This window comes from Salmo trutta, chromosome 31, assembly GCF_901001165.1.
Source record: "Salmo trutta chromosome 31, fSalTru1.1, whole genome shotgun sequence".
In the NCBI taxonomy this organism is placed as follows: Eukaryota; Metazoa; Chordata; class Actinopteri; order Salmoniformes; family Salmonidae; genus Salmo; species Salmo trutta.
The window spans coordinates 41,356,564-41,374,305 of NC_042987.1; the positions used below are offsets into that span (position 1 = coordinate 41,356,564).

A 17,742-nucleotide genomic window follows, 5' to 3' on the forward strand; every position below is an offset into this window, starting at 1 on the left:
AAAAATAAATTGCTTCTTAGCAAAGAGCAATTTCTTAAGCAAGAATTTAGCTAAGACAGTTTGGCAGTGGTCTGAGTGGGGAGGGAAAAAGTGAAAATTTACTGTTATTGGCAGAGGTTTGAAACTCTTTCTTATTGGTCTATTAACTCATTTACTGCCTGGTGACGTCACCAGGTTGGCCAAAACTCCATCCCACCAAAACAGGTTGAAATTTCAGGTGGTCTTTTCAAACAGCTCTTACACTAAAGGGGCATTATCATCATTTTCACAGTATTATTCCAACCTCTGTGTGGAGATATAGATAAATAAAAACACAAAACAAATCATGTTTTTGATTACACTGGGCCTTTAACATAGTACTAATTACACTGATCTGATGGAAGAATTGGTGAACTGGGATCTTGATAGCCGGGTCTCAGATCTGTTGGTATTGTTACCTAATCCATTCCATAAGGAGCTGGCAACAGACCAGAAACGGACTGGCTCCCAGGCTATATTAAAGAGACCAGCAACAGACTGGTACCCAGGCTATATTAAAGACCAGAAACAGACTGGCACCCAGGCTATATTAAAGAGACCAGAAACGGACTGGTACCCAGGCTATATTAAAGAGACCAGCAACAGACTGGCACCCAGGCTATATTAAAGAGACCAGGAACAGACTGGCACCCAGGCTATATTATAGACACCAGCAACAGACTGGCACCCAGGCTATATTAAAGAGACCAGCAACCAGGCTATATTAAAGAGACCAGCAACAGACTGGCACCCAGTCTAGGATCTCGACACTGCAAAAGCAACTATTGTAACGAACTTCAAAATTCTATTGCCTAATATTTCTAACTATCATGGAAACAGAACAATACAAGCTATGGTTAGATAATAGAACAATGAAAGCTGTGTCTACCGATCATGGTTCGATAATAGAACAATGAAAGCTGTGTCTACCTGTCATGGTTAGATAATAGAACAATGAAAGCTGTGTCTACCTGTCATGGTTAGATAATAGAACAATGATTCAAATACAATACATACAACATACTAGTTTTCCTCCACAGCTAGCTTAGCATGGGTTATGGTATGGGCCCCATGGTGGCGGTGGGGTTATGGTATGGGCCCCATGGTGGAGGTGGGGTTATGGTATGGGCCCCATGGTGGCGGTGGGGTTATGGTATGGGCCCCATGGTGGTGGTGGGGTTATGGTATGGGCCCCATGGTGGCGGTGGGGTTATGGTATGGGCCCCATGGTGGAGGTGGGGTTATGGTATGGGCCCCATGGTGGAGGTGGGGTTATGGTATGGGCCCCATGGTGGCGGTGGGGTTATGGTATGGGCCCCATGGTGGTGGTGGGGTTATGGTATGGGCCCCATGGTGGCGGTGGGGTTATGGTATGGGCCCCATGGTGGAGGTGGGGTTATGGTATGGGCCCCATGGTGGAGGTGGGGTTATGGTATGGGCCCCATGGTGGAGGTGGAGTTATGGTATGGGCCCCATGGTGGCAGTGGGGTTATGGTATGGGCCCCATGGTGGCGGTGGGGTTATGGTATGGGCCCCATGGTGGCAGTGGGGTTATGGTATGGGCCCCATGGTGGCGGTGGGGTTATGGTATTTGCCCCATGGTGGAGGTGGGGTTATGGTATGGGCCCCATGGTGGCGGTGGGGTTATGGTATGGGCCCCATGGTGGAGGTGGGGTTATGGTATGGGCCCCATGGTGGAGGTGGGGTTATGGTATGGGCCCCATGGTGGAGGTGGGGTTATGGTATGGGCCCCATGGTGGCGGTGGGGTTATGGTATGGGCCCCATGGTGGTGGTGGGGTTATGGTATGGGCCCCATGGTGGAGGTGGGGTTATGGTATGGGCCCCATGGTGGAGGTGGGGTTATGGTATGGGCCCCATGGTGGAGGTGGGGTTATGGTATGGGCAGACATAAGCTACGGACAACGAACACAATTGCATTTTATCGACGGCAATTTGAATGCACTTTTCAATGGCGAGATCCTGAGGCCCAACATGCCACAGTCAACAGCCTGATCAACTCTATGCGAAGGAGATGTGTCGTGCTGCATGAGGCAAATGGTGGAGACACCAGATACTGACTGGTTTTCTGATCCACACCCCTACCTTTATATTTAAGGTATCTGTGACCAACAAAAGCATATCTGTATTCCCAGTCATGTGAAATCCATAGATTAGGTCCTAATGAATTTATTTCAATTGACTGATTTCCTTACTTGAACTGTAACTCTGTAAAAATCTTTGAAATTGTTGCATGTTGCGTTCCTATTTTTACTTTTGGATAAACTGTTTTTCCCCCTGATGTTTTGTATTGCAGTACATCTATTTCCATATTGTTCATCTGTCATAATATACGCAGTCAAGACATCTGTTTTTCCATCTCCACTTCAATCACCTTCATTCTAGGTCCGTCTGTGAACCAAACGTTACAGTTTGCTCTCTTACCCAGTTTGTTCTGGATGGCCTCCAAGATGCTGTCGGAGTTGCAAAGCATGCAGGGAGTTGTAGTGCAGATCTGAATGTGGTACTTGTCCACCGGCTGCCTCGGGAACATGGTGTAGAACGTCGCAACCTCATAGATTCTCATCGGAGGGACCTCAAGCACCTCGGCCACCTGGGGAGAAGAGAGAGGGGGAAACAATTCAGAAAAATTAGGAGCGTTAATCTAATAATGGACGGAGTACTGAACAAGCCCCAGGTCTACACAGATTCTGTCGAATTCTATGGTTCTACAAATCGTTGCCAAAAAGCAACAACAAAAAAATGAACATACTCTATTCTAAAAACAGACAGATGCCTCAGGATGTTGATTGACAGATTGATGAATGACCTTTGTTCATGGCTGAGATGGGGAGCCATCCATGCTGTCTCTGAGTCACGTCCAACACAGGGATGGTGGCGGCCTGCTTGTGGCCCTCAGGGTACATACTAATGATAGCGTCAATCCTCTAAAAAACGACGACAAACAGCTTTCGTTAGTGATGGTATATGACGTCCATAAGAACAGAGAACGTGACCTTTTTAATAAAGCTTCCTTTTCAAAACGATTTAAAAAGATGTGATGGTTTCAAAGTTGTGAGTCTTTGATGTAGAGGTATTTCTCTAATGGTCGTGTTCTCATCGACTCACCTTCAGGTTCTCCGCTGTGAACTCAAAGGGAGTGTCTGGATTGTTTTCAGGGGTATCTCTGTGCTACAGTAAAAGAAGACACATCACATCAGTCATTTAATTGATGAACAGCGATATCTCATCGAGTTTCATAGACATTCTTACTTACCAGTCGCAAACTAAACACATTAGTTAAACTGTTTACATTTGTAAACAAAGCAAACGTGTAAGTAAAATACAATATTTCCATAGATCATTTAGAAGACGTGGTAAAGAATAGGACAGGAATTCCCCCCCCCCCCCCCCCCCAGGCCACTCAAACTCAACTCTGGACCTCCATGCCAGTTCCACTGCATTTTGTCATTGTTCCCCTCTAATGAGGGACTGATTTAGACCTGGGACACCAGGTGGGTGATTCTCCTCTAATCAGGGACTGATTTAGGACTGATTTAGACACCAGGTGGGTTATTCTCCTCTAATCAGGGACTGATTTAGACACCAGGTGGATGATTCCCCTCTAATCAGGGACTGATTTAGACCTGGGACACCAGGTGGGTGATTCTCCTCTAATCAGGGACTGATTTAGACCTGGGACACCAGGTGGGTGATTCTCCTCTAATGAGGGACTGATTTAGACCTGGGACACCAGGTGGGTGATATTAATGATCAGGTAGAACAGAGAACCAGCAGACTCTGGACCGCTGTTGAGTACCCCTGGTAAAGGCTATTGAGATGTATCCTGTACCTCTCCCTGAGGGACAGTTGTATCCAACAACACATTGTGGCACTACAGGCAGTGAGGGTGCATAAATTTGTTTCTGCCTCTGTACACTGCCCCCTTGTGGACAGTAGTGTAATACTCCTATCCTTTTTTAATTTAAATCAGACTAAATGCATCATTTCAAAACGGATTTGATTGTAGTTTACATTTTAACGGGTGCACATTTTGGTTTTTGCCCCTAACACTACACAGCTGATTCAAATGATCAAAGCTGGATGATTAGTTGATTATTTGAATCAGCTGTGTAGTGCTCGAGCAAAAACCAAAACGTGCCCTCCTTGGAGTCCTGAGGAGCGAGTTTGGGAAACCCTGCACTGACACACAGCGTCCTCGGCGCGCAGCGTCCTCGGCGCGCAGCGTCCTCGGCGCGCAGCGACCGCGACACGCAGCGACCTCGACACGCAGCGACCTCGACACGCAGCGACCTCGACACGCAGCGACCTCGACACGCAGCGACCTCGACACGCAGCGACCTCGACACGCAGCGACCTCGACACGCAGCGACCTCGACACGCAGCGACCTCGACACGCAGCGACCTCGACACGCAGCGACCTCGACACGCAGCAACCTCGACACGCAGCAACCTCGACACGCAGCAACCTCGACACTAGTAGTTATGAAAAGTGGCTTATCAAAGAATGGTTCATATACAGGTAACTGCCAACAACAAAAAAAGGAAACACTTAAATGATGGATACAAAGAGTATTAAAAGCAGATGCTTCCACACAGGTGAGTTCATTAAGCAATTAAACATCCCATCATGCTTAGGGTCATGTATAAAAATGCTGGGAAGGCCATTATTTTGGTTACCATGGCTATGCCCTCATAGGATGACAATGCCCCCATCCACAGGGCCCCAGTGGTCACTGAATGGTTTGATGAGCATGACAACCATGTAAACCATATGCCACGGCCGTCTCAGACTCCACATCTCAACTGAACACTTATGGGAGATTCTGGAGTGGGGCCTGAGACGGCGTTTTTCCACCAGTATCAACAAAACACCAAATGATGGAATTTCTCCATGGAACAATATAAGTGGGATGCGACACCAGAGTTCCAGAACACTTGTAGAATCTATGCCAGAGTTCCAGAACACTTGTAGAATCTATGCCAGAGTTCCAGAACACTTGTAGAATCTATGCCAGAGTTCCAGAACACTTGTAGAATCTATGCCAGAGTTCCAGAACACTTGTAGAATCTATGCCAGAGTTCCAGAACACTTGTAGAATCTATGCCAGAGTTCCAGAACACTTGTAGAATCTATGCCAGAGTTCCAGAACACTTGTAGAATCTATGCCAGAGTTCCAGAACACTTGTAGAATCTATGCCAGAGTTCCAGAACACTTGTAGAATCTATGCCAGAGTTCCAGAACACTTGTAGAATCTATGTCAGAGTTCCAGAACACTTGTAGAATCTATGCCAGAGTTCCAGAACACTTGTAGAACCTATGCCAGAGTTCCAGAACACTTGTAGAACCTATGCCAGAGTTCCAGAACACTTGTAGAATCTATGCCAGAGTTCCAGAACACTTGTAGAATCTATGCCAGAGTTCCAGAACACTTGTAGAATCTATGCCAGAGTTCCAGAACACTTGTAGAATCTATGCCAAGGTGCATTGAACACACTTTGTGTTGGTGTTTCCTTTATTTTGGCAGTTACCTGTATCATTGACCTGCAAAATGTATAACTGCACTATACTGCATTTGCACCATGTACTAAAGAATGGCAGAGCCGATATATCAGGCCGATACTGGCCTTTTCTAGTCTATCAGCGTTGCTGATAGGCCCTCTACAGAGCACCTCCAAGTGATAGGCCCCTCTACAGAGCACCTCCAAGTGATAGGCCCTCTACAGAGCACCTCCAAGTGATAGGCCCTCTACAGAGCACCTCCAAGTGATAGGCCCCTCTACAGAGCACCTCCAAGTGATAGGCCCACTACAGAGCACCTCCAAGTGCGCCCTCTAGTGTCGACTCCTACTGTTGTGACAGCCTGAGCCAGGAACACTGCACTATGATCCAGAGGGAAGTCTTGTTGGGGAAACCAGCAGCTAGCTAGCTCATTCTCCAATAGAAAGGTGCAGTATTGACAAACTGATTTGACACAGTAACCAAAATCGAATTCCTGTTGTAAATATTAGTTTAGTTTAATTCGCTAAGCATTTGGTTTGAGTCGAAGTGAATACAATAAGGGAGTTCCAAAATGGCCCCGGAAGGGAGTGAACGTTATTTATAATAAGGGTTAGATGGAAGAAAATCAGATCTCTCTAATGAAAATGTATAGCCCTCCCTTCAGCAAAATATATTTTACCTAAACCCTCCCTGAACGATTGAAAAAAAACAACTGACCGTTAAATAATAATATAAAATAGATAGTAGAGAACATGTCTACCGTTCACCCTCACTTCTTGGACAGACCAGAGCCTTAGATATGCAGTTTTAGAATCTGTTCTTCGTCCTGTCAGGGTTACATGGCAACACAGGAATTTTGATAGCGCACAGGGTTGCGGGCCAGAAGATTGTGGGTTCACAGACCACCGTGGACAAGAGTAAGGGTGGAAATATCTCCTTTATAGTCCAAGCATTGCATGAATCTATCATCGTATTTGCAGGCGAAAAAAAATACAAATAAAATTATGAAATTCTATGTCATTTGACATATTAACAGAAACTTTAATACCAACACAAAGAACGGACAGAGAGAGAGAGAGGCCTGTTCATCTTAGCAGATTTCTCCGATGCCAAATCAGTGTCTGTCTTGTTTGCAACAAAACTGTCCCTGTTTGCAAATGATTAAATCCGAGACATTAGGAATCTGAGCATGGTACTTTCAAACGTTAGGCCTAACTTTCTACCCCAGACAGAGTAGGTCTACCTTTCCACCCCAGACAGAGTAGATCTACCTTTCCACCCCAGACAGAGTAGGTCTACCTTTCCACCCCAGACAGAGTAGGTCTACCATTCCACCCCAGACAGAGTAGTCCTACCTTTCCACCCCAGACAGAGTAGACCTACCTTTCCACCCCAGACAGAGTAGACCTACCTTTCCACCCCAGACAGAGTAGTCCTACCTTTCCACCCCAGACAGAGTAGGCCTACCTTTCCACCCCAGACAGAGTAGGTCTACCTTTCCACCCCAGACAGAGTAGACCTACCTTTCCACCCCAGAGTAGACCTACCTTTCCACCCCAGACAGAGTAGGTCTACCTTTCCACCCCAGAGAGAGTAGGTCTACCTTTCCACCCCAGACAGACAGAGTGGGCCTACCTTTCCACCCCAGACAGAGTAGTCCTACCTTTCCACCCCAGACAGAGTAGTCCTACCTTTCCACCCCAGACAGAGTAGGTCTACCTTTCCACCCCAGACAGAGTAGGTCTACCTTTCCACCCCAGACAGAGTAGGACCTACCTTTCCACCCCAGACAGAGTAGACCTATCTTTCTACCCCAGACAGAGTAGACCTACCTTTCCACCCCAGACAGAGTAGACCTACCTTTCCACCCCAGACAGGGTAGGTCTACCTTTCCACCCCAGACAGAGTAGGCCTACCTTTCCACCCCAGACAGAGTAGACCTACCTTTCCACCCCAGACAGAGTAGACCTACCTTTCCACCCCAGACAGAGTAGACCTACCTTTCCACCCCAGACAGAGTAGGTCTACCTTTCCACCCCAGACAGAGTAGGTCTACCTTTCCACCCCAGACAGAGTAGGGCTACCATTCCACCCCAGACAGAGTAGGTCTACCTTTCCACCCCAGACAGAGTAGGGCTACCATTCCACCCCAGACAGAGTAGGTCTACCTTTCCACCCCAGACAGAGTAGGTCTACCATTCCACCCCAGACAGAGTAGACCTACCATTCCACCCCAGACAGAGTAGACCTACCTTTCCACCCCAGACAGAGTAGACCTACCATTCCACCCCAGACAGAGTAGACCTACCTTTCCACCCCAGACAGAGTAGACCTACCTTTCCACCCCAGACAGAGTAGGACCTACCTTTCCACCCCAGACAGAGTAGGGCTACCATTCTACCCCAGACAGAGTAGGTCTACCTTTCCACCCCAGACAGAGTAGACCTACCATTCCACCCCAGACAGAGTAGGTCTACCTTTCCACCCCAGACAGAGTAGGTCTACCTTTCCACCCCAGACAGAGTAGGTCTACCTTTCCACCCCAGACAGAGTAGGTATACCTTTCCATCCCAGACAGAGTAGGTCTACCTTTCCACCCCAGACAGAGTAGGTCTACCTTTCCACCCCAGACAGAGTAGGTCTACCTTTCCACCCCAGACAGAGTAGGTCTACCATTTCATCCCAGACAGAGTAGGTCTACCTTTCCACCCCAGACAGAGTAGGTCTACCTTTCCACCCCAGACAGAGTAGGTCTACCTTTCCACCCCAGACAGAGTAGGTCTACCATTCCATCCCAGACAGAGTAGGTCTACCTTTCCACCCCAGACAGAGTAGGTCTACCATTCCATCCCAGACAGAGTAGGTCTACCTTTCCACCCCAGACAGAGTAGGTCTACCATTCCACCCCAGACAGAGTAGATCTACCATTCCACCCCAGACAGAGTAGGTCTACCTTTCCATCCCAGACAGAGTAGGTTTTTTGGACTAGGCTTCATCGATAATGCCAAGAGTGTGAACTATTTGAAGAATCTCAAATATAAATATATTTTGATTTGTTTAATACTTTTTTTGGTTAATACATGATGCATATCAAACCAAAATGTTATTTGTCACATGCGCAGAATACAATAGGTGTAGACCTTAGTGAAATGCTTTACAAGACCTTAACCAACATTGCAGGTTTGACATATGTGTTACTTCATAGTTTTGATGTCTTCACTATTATTCTACAATGTAGAAAATAGTAAAAAATAAAGAAAACCCCTGGAACGAGTAGATGTGTCCAAACTTTTGACTGGTAATGTATATGGGGCAATTTAGCAATTAGGATTTGTTATCAGTAATAGTAAATGAAGCATTATTGCACACTGTTGGCATATATAGATAAATGCATACATTTTATTTTTTGTTGTTGTGACTCCTCAAACAGTCAGACAAATTGAAATGCCCATCCCTACTTGCTAAACTGTCTGGTGAAAAGTCTGACTCAAACCTAGAAGCAAGCAATGAGGTTACAGATCCTACACTCACCACGAAGATGCCCCCCAGAAGATGCCCCCAGCCCCAGCTCTGGCAGCAGACCGGTGAACTCTCCTGACCTGCCTAGCCTGGGAACATGGGAAGAAGAGGAGACACATATCACAACTGATAACAAACCAAGACACATAATAGGTTTTTTTAAATGAAAACATTTGATTAAAAATACTTCAATACTAATCTCGGTTACCCGGAAGTAAACGTCTCGCTAAAAAAGTTTATCACTTCCTGTTAGAATCTGTCCACTAGAAATAACTTAAAAATCAGGAAAGTTTTGCTGAACGAGGGATGTAGCAGTGACAATTCAGATCAGTGTGAATCAAAACGTTTATGAAGTTGTAAGCTAGTTAGCTAGTTAGCCAAGGAGCAGTGCATCATTTGTAGTGTTTGTGAACTAGTCAGTCAGCTCTTTACCGGTAACTAACTTAACCAGTCAGAAAACATAGCCAGCTATAGTAGCTTAACTTACAAGGACAATATATATATACATATATTCACAAGCATTCAAACAATAGTATTGTTCACGTTAATATTTTAAACTAAATAATTACTCTTCATGGGTAACTATCGGTTAGCTAGCTAACGTAGAAGCTAGCTAGGCCGCTTGCCCTTGTCGAGTGTCATGCAACAAATCTCTTTCTTCGTCAAAAGTAGCTAACTGTTCTTCATTTGTATAATTAGTTAAACGCGAGTAGTTTGTTAAACGCATACCGTTAGGGGAAACAGAAGATATCAACATCTTCAAAGCGTAGCTGGTTTTGCCCCTTTTGATACAACACTTTAATGCGACGACAGTAATGGCCGCCATCAACACAGATCGATTGAGAGGGTCTGGTTTACGCCACGTCAAAACTAATCTATCACAGATCGATTGAGAGGGTCTGGTTTACGCCACGTCAAAACTAATCTATCACAGATCGATTGAGAGGGTCTGGTTTAAGCCACGTCAAAACTAATCTGTCACAGATCGATTGAGAGGGTCTGGTTTACGCCACGTCAAAACTAATCTGTCACAGATCGATTGAGAGGGTCTGGTTTACGCCACGTCAAAACTAATCTGTCACAGATCGATTGAGAGGGTCTGGTTTACGCCACGTCAAAACTAATCTGTCACAGATCGATTGAGAGGGTCTGGTTTACGCCACGTCAAAACTAATCTGTCACAGATCGATTGAGAGGGTCTGGTTTAAGCCACGTCAAAACTAATCTATCACAGATCGATTGAGAGGGTCTGGTTTACGCCACGTCAAAACTAATCTGTCACAGATCGATTGAGAGGGTCTGGTTTACGCCACGTCAAAACTAATCTGTCACAGATCGATTGAGAGGGTCTGGTTTAAGCCACGTCAAAACTAATCTATCACAGATCGATTGAGAGGGTCTGGTTTACGCCACGTCAAAACTAATCTATCACAGATCGATTGAGAGGGTCTGGTTTAAGCCACGTCAAAACTAATCTATCACAGATCGATTGAGAGGGTCTGGTTTACGCCACGTCAAAACTAATCTGTCACAGATCGATTGAGAGGGTCTGGTTTACGCCACGTCAAAACTAATCTATCACAGATCGATTGAGAGGGTCTGGTTTACACCACGTCAAAACTAATCTATCACAGATCGATTGCGAGGGTCTGGTTTACGCCACGTCAAAACTAATCTATCACAGATCGATTGCGAGGGTCTGGTTTACGCCACGTCAAAACTAATCTATCAGAGATCGATTGAGAGGGTCTGGTTTACGCCACGTCAAAACTAATCTATCACAGATCGATTGAGAGGGTCTGGTTTACGCCACGTCAAAACTAATCTATCACAGATCGATTGAGAGGGTCTGGTTTACGCCACGTCAAAACTAATCTACCACAGATCGATTGAGAGGGTCTGGTTTACGCCACGTCAAAACTAATCTACCACAGATCGAAATGATTGGCAGTGTGAAGCAAATTATTTTCTGTCTAAACTTCTCTCCATAATGAGATATATACCGATTGAATAATCTTAAATTATGTATTTGCATGAACTTCTGCATAATATTTTTTTGTTTGTTACAATATAAAACATACAAATGACAAGTACATCACAGCTGCCAACATCCACATGCTCACACCCCGATCTCCAGCGCCCATATGTTCTCTGACACATATTCTTCTTCGATGAAGTTTAACGGTGGTCGGCATCTAATAAATGTTGCATTACCGCCACCTATTAGACTGGAGTACAACTCCCTTATACTTTGCTTGAAACTGTCACAGACTCGTCTATATCCTGAACCTCGGTGCCTCGGGCTCCGGGAACTTCAACACACCTACCACCTCCGATACTTCGCCCTCATTCACTTCCATTTCACCTCCTGTCTTCAGCTCCCTCTGCGTACACTTTCTACCATTCTTCTTTAACAAAACATCTCCCTTTTTCCTGCCATTTTTTTAACAGACTCAAGCTCACCTTCCTCCCTCTCTCTCTTAGACCTCCTCTGCCTCTCTTCATCTCTCTTTCTCAGACCTCCTCTGCCTCTCTTCCTCCCTCTCTCTCTTAGACCTCCTCTGCCTCTCTTCCTCCCTCTCTCTCAGACCTCCTCTGCCTCTCTTCATCTCTCTTTCTCAGACCTCCTCTGCCTCTCTTCATCCCTCTCTCTCTCTTAGACCTCCTCTGCCTCTCTTCATCCCTCTCTCTCTCTCAGACCTCCTCTGCCTCTCTTCCTCCCTCTCTCTCTCTTAGACCTCCTCTGCCTCTCTTCATCCCCCTCTCTCTCTCAGACCTCCTCTGCCTCTCTTCCTCCCTCTCTCTCTCTTAGACCTCCTCTGCCTCTCTTCATCCCCCTCTCTCTCTCAGACCTCCTCTGCCTCTCTTCCTCCCTCTCTCTCTCTCAGACCTCCTCTTCCTCTCTTCCTCCCTCTCTCTCTTAGACCTCCTCTGCCTCTCTTCCTCCCTCTCTCTCTCTTAGACCTCCTCTGCCTCTCTTCATCCCTCTCTCTCTTAGACCTCCTCTGCCTCTCTTCCTCCCTCTCTCTCTCAGACCTCCTCTGCCTCTCTTCATCTCTCTTTCTCAGACCTCCTCTGCCTCTCTTCATCCCTCTCTCTCTTAGACCTCCTCTGCCTCTCTTCCTCCCTCTCTCTCTTAGACCTCCTCTTCCTCTCTTCCTCCCTCTCTCTCTCTCAGACCTCCTCTGCCTCTCTTCCTCCCTCTCTCTCTCTCAGACCTCCTCTGCCTCTCTTCCTCCCTCTCTCTCTCTTAGACCTCCTCTGCCTCTCTTCATCTCTCTTTCTCAGACCTCCTCTGCCTCTCTTCATCCCCCTCTCTCTCTTAGACCTCCTCTGCCTCTCTTCATCCCTCTCTCTCTCTCAGACCTCCTCTGCCTCTCTTCCTCCCTCTCTCTCTCTTAGACCTCCTCTGCCTCTCTTCATCCCCCTCTCTCTCTCAGACCTCCTCTGCCTCTCTTCCTCCCTCTCTCTCTCTTAGACCTCCTCTGCCTCTCTTCATCCCCCTCTCTCTCTCAGACCTCCTCTGCCTCTCTTCCTCCCTCTCTCTCTCAGACCTCCTCTGCCTCTCTTCATCCCTCTCTCTCTCTCAGACCTCCTCTGCCTCTCTTCGTCCCTCTCTCTCTCTTAGACCTCCTCTGCCCCTCTTCCTCCCTCTCTCTCTTAGACTTCCTCTGCCTCTCTTCCTCCCTCTCTCTCTCTTAGACCTCTTCTGCCTCTCTTCCTCCCTCTCTCTCAGACCTCCTCTGCCTCTCTTCCTCCCTCTCTCTCTTAGACCTCTTCTGCCTCTCTTTTTCCCCTCCATTCCTCCTCCGTATACGTCTCCTTATGATAATACTGCGCTTCTCCTGACGTACATCTTGTTCTTGCCTTCTGAAGGGACGCCATTTAACCTGCTGTCACAATCTCCATACAATCAGCATGAACCCCTCAGGATGACTCTCCGCCACATGGCCTCAAACTGCACCGTTTTGTTTCTCTCCGTCGCCCCATGCACATTTAGATAATAAAGCATTTGACCTTTCCATTGTGTTAACGACGGAGGATTGTTTGATTTCCAGGTTTTTTTTGTATAATCTTTTTCAAGATGATTGACGATAAAAGTATCGTCCAACCCATCAGGTATCTCTTTGCACCCTCATATGTCATGTCTTGAAATATGCAGACAGAGGGATTAAAAGTACATTTACATTGTAATACTTCTGACAGCCAACTTTTGGACTTTATAACATTCCCAGGAGGCATGGATTATTGAGTCATTGTTAGTTTTACACTTAAGCCATGACTCTGCCATTTTGCTGTAGAATTTGTGAATTCTATACATTAGTTCATACTGGAATAAACGTACATTTTCGTTAACTGTAATTTCGTTAGTTATGTTCCATCATTCCTTCCATCTTGTGCCAATATCTTGGTTCCAATAGTTTATATCAAATCAAATTGTATTAGTCACATGCGCCGAGTACAATAGGTACTTACAGTGAAATGCTGACTTACGAGCCCCTAACCATCAGTGCAGTTTAAAAAAATACGGATAAGAATAAGAGATAAAAGTAGCAAGTAATTAAAGAGCAGCAGTAAAAAATAACAATATATACAAGGGGGTGCCGGTACAGAGTCAATGTGCTGGGGCACCGGTTAGTTGAGGTAATATGTACACGTAGGTGGAATTATTAAAGTGACTATGCATAGATGACAACAGAGAGTAGCAGTGGTGTGGAGAGGGGGGGCAATGCAAATAGTCCGGGTAGCCATTTGATTATATGTTCAGGAGTCTTATCGCTTGGGGGTAGAAGCTGTTAAGAAGCCTCTTGGACCTAGACTTGGTACTCCGGTACCGCTTGCCGTGTGGTAGCAGAGAGAACAGTCTATGACTAGGGTGGCTGGAGTCTTTGACGTTTTTTAGGGCCTTCCTCTGACACCGCCTGGTATAGAGGTCCTGGATGGCAGGAAGCTTGACCCCAGTGATGCACTGGGCCGTACACACTACCTTCTGTAGTGCCTTGCGGTCGGAGGCCGAGCCGTTGCCATACCGGGCAGTGATGCAACCAGTCAGGATGCCTTGTGAATGTTGACCTGTCTAAAGGTCCAGAGAGCGTGATCACACTGTCTTCCGGTACAGCTGGTGCTCTCATGCATGTTTCAGTGTTATTTACCTCGAAGCGAGCATAGAAGTAGTTTAGCTTGTCTGGTAGGCTCGTGTCACTGGGCAGCTCTCGGCTGTGATTCCCTTTGTAGTCTGTAATGGTTCGCAAGCCCTGCCACATCCGACGAACGTCAGAGCCGGTGTAGTACGACTCAATCTTAGTCCTGTATTGATGCTTTGCCTGTCTGATGGTTCATTGGAGGGCACAGCCGGATTTCTTATAAGCTTCCGGGTTAGAGTCTCACTCCTTGAAAGCGGCAGCTCTAGCTTTTAGCTCAGTGCAGATGTTGCCTATAATCCATGGTTTCTGGTTGGGGTATATACGTACGGTCACTGTGGGGACGACGTCATCGATGCACTTATTGATGAAGCCAATGACAGATGTTGTGTACTCAGAACATATTCCAGTCTGTGCTAGCAAAACAGTCCTGTAGTTTAGCATCTGCTTCATCTGACCACTTCCTTATTGACCGAGTCACTGGTGCTTCCTGCTATAATTTTTGCTTGTGAGAAGGAATCAGGAGGATAGAATTATGGTCAGATTTGTCAAATGGAGGGTGAGGGAGAGCTTTGTACGCGTCTCTGTGTGTGGAGTAAAGGTGGTCTAGAATTTTTTTCCCCTCTGGTTGCACATTTAACATGCTGATAGGGTAAAACAGATTTAAGTTTCCCTGCATTAAAGTCCCCGGCCACTGGGAGCGCCACCTCTGGGTGAGAGTTTTCTTGTTTGCTTGTGACGGAATGCAGCTCATTCAATGCTGTCTTAGTGCCAGCCTCTGTCTGTGGTGGTATGTAAACAGCTAGTATTATGGTCTGTATTATGGTCTGTATTATGGTCTGTATTATGGTCTGTATTATGGTCTGTGTTCTGGTCTGTATTATGGTCTGTGTTCTGGTCTGTGTTGTGGTCTGTATTATGGTCTGTGTTCTGGTCTGTATTATGGTCTGTGTTCTGGTCTGTGTTGTGGTCTGTATTATGGTCTGTGTTATGGTCTGTGTTCTGGTCTGTATTATGGTCTGTATTATGGTCTGTGTTCTGGTCTGTATTATGGTCTGTATTATGGTCTGTGTTCTGGTCGGTATTATGGTCTGTGTTGTGGTCTGTGTTGTGGTCTGTATTATGGTCTGTGTTCCAGTCAGTTTTTAATGTATCTTAGTTTTGTGTATTATGTAAATCAATGTGAAGCCAAATGTCCCAAATCTATGTGGACTGTAAAGTGTTTCCATCTATTTGTTCAGAAACATGATAACTTCTGAAAATGAGGTTGGTGGACAGGGAGAGGGAGAGGGAGGGAGATTGGTGGACGGGGGGAGAGAGATGGACAGGGGGAGAGAGAGGGAGGTTGGTGGACAGGGAAAGAGAGAGGGAGGTTGGTGAACAGGGAGAGAGAGAGGGAAGCTGGTGGACAGGGAGAGAGAGAGGGAAGTTGGTGGACAGGGAGAGAGAGGGAGAGGGAGATTGGCGGACAGGGAGAGAGAGAGAGAGAGAGAGAGAGAGAGAGAAAAGGGGAAGGTTGGTGGACAGGGAGGGAGGGAGGGAGGGAGGTGGACATAGAGAGAGAGAGAGAGAGATAGAGCGGTTGGTGGACATGGAGAGAGGGAGATAGAGAGGGAGGTTGGTGGACAGGGAGAGAGAGGGAGGGAAGTTGGTGGACAGGGAGTGAGAGGGGGAGGGAGGTGGACAGGGAGAGAGAGAGAGAGAGAGAGAGGTTTGTGGACAGGTTGGTGGACAGGGAGTAAGAGGGGGAGCGAGGTGGACAGGGAGAGAGAGAGAGGGAGGTTGGTGGACAGGGAGAGAGAGGGAGGGAGATTGGTGGACAGGGAGAGAGGGGGGAGGTTGGTGGACAGAGAGAGAGAGAGAGAGAGAGAGAGAGAGAGAGAAAGGGGAAGGTTGGTGGACAGGGAGAGATAGAGAGAGGGAGGGAGGTTGGTGGACAGGGAGAGAGAGACGGAGGAAAGTGGACAGGGAGAAAGAGAGGGAGAGAGAGAGAGAGAGAGAGAGAGAGAGAGAGAGGGAGGGAGGTGGACAGGGAGAGAGAGAGGGAGAGAGAGGGAGGTTGGTGGACAGGGAGAGAGAGAGATAGAGAGGGAGGTGGACAGGGAGAGAGAGAGATAGAGAGGGAGGTTGGTGGACAGGGAGTGAGAGGGGGAGGGAGGTGGACAGGGAGATAGAGAGAGGGAGGTTGGTGGACAGGGAGAGAGAGGGAGGGAGGTTGGTGGACAGGGAGTGAGAGGGGGAGGGAGGTGGACAGGGAGAGAGAGAGAGAGAGGAAGGGAGGGAGGGAGGTGGATAGGGAGAGAGAGAAATATAAAGGGAGTTTGGTGGACAGGGAGAGAGAGGGAGGGAATTTGCTGGACAGGGAGAGAGAGAGGGAGGTTGGTGGACAGAGAGAGAGAGAGGGAGGGAGGTGGACAGGGAGAGAGTGAGGGAGGGAGGTGGACAGGGAGATAGAGAGAGAGAGAGGGAGATTGGTGGACAGGGAAAGAGAGAGAGGGAGGGAGATATACAGGGAGAAAGAGAGAGAGAGGGAGGTTGGTGGACAGGGAGAGAGTGAGGGAGGGAGGTTGGTGGACAGGGAGCGAGAGGGGGAGGGAGGTGGACAGGGAGAGAGAGAGAGAGAGAGGAAGGGAGGGAGAGAGGGAGGTGGACAGGGAGAGAGAGAGAGAGGTTGGTGGACAGGGAGCGAGAGGGAGGGAGGGAGGTTGGTGGACAGGGAGAGAGAGAGGGAGGGAGGTTGGTGGACAGGGAGCGAGAGGGAGGGAGGGAGGTTGGTGGACAGGGAGCGAGAGGGAGGGAGGTTGGTGGACAGGGAGAGAGAGAGAGAGGGAGGTTGGTGGACAGCGACAGAGAGAGGGGGAGGGAGGTGGACAGGGAGAGAGAGAGAGAGGAAGGGAGGGAGGCAGGGGACAGGGAGAGAGAGCGGGAGGTTGGTGGACAGGGGGAGAGAGAGGGAGGGAGGTGGACAGGGAGAAAGAGAGGGAAGTTGGTGGACAGGGAGAGAGGGAGGGAGGTGGACAGGGAGAGAGAGGGGGAGGGAGGTGGACAGGGAGAGAGAGAGGGGGAGGGAGGTGGACAGGGAGAGTGGGAGGAAGGTTGGTGGACAGGGAGAGAGAGGGGGAGGTTGGTGGACAGGGAGAGAGAGAGGGGGAGGGAGGGGGACAGGGAGTGAGAGGGGAGGGAGGTGGACAGGGAGAGAGAGAGGGGGAGGGCGGGTGGACAGGGAGAGCGAGGGGGGAGGGAGGTGGACAGGGAGAGAGAGAGGGGGAGGGAGGTGGACAGGGAGAGAGAGGGGGAGGGAGGTGGTCAGGGAGAGAGAGGGGGAGGGAGGTGGACAGGGAGAGAGAGAGGGAGGGAGGTGGACAGGGAGAGAGAGAGGGGGAGGGAGGTGGACAAGGAGAGAGAGGGGGAGGGAGGTGGACAGGGAGAGAGAGAGGGGGGAGGGAGGTGGACAAGGAGTGAGAGGGGGAGGGAGGTGGACAGGGAGAGAGAGAGGGGGAGGGAGGTGGACAGGGAGTGAGAGGGGGAGGGAGGTGGACAG

At 48.1% G+C, this 17,742-nt stretch overlaps 1 pseudogene; it reads right to left on the reverse strand.

The window, feature by feature from the left end:
- Positions 1 to 12,945, reverse strand: part of LOC115169221 (NADH dehydrogenase [ubiquinone] flavoprotein 2, mitochondrial-like) — a 38,853-nt pseudogene extending 25,908 nt beyond the window's left edge.
- Positions 12,946 to 17,742: the final 4,797 nt, after the last annotated feature.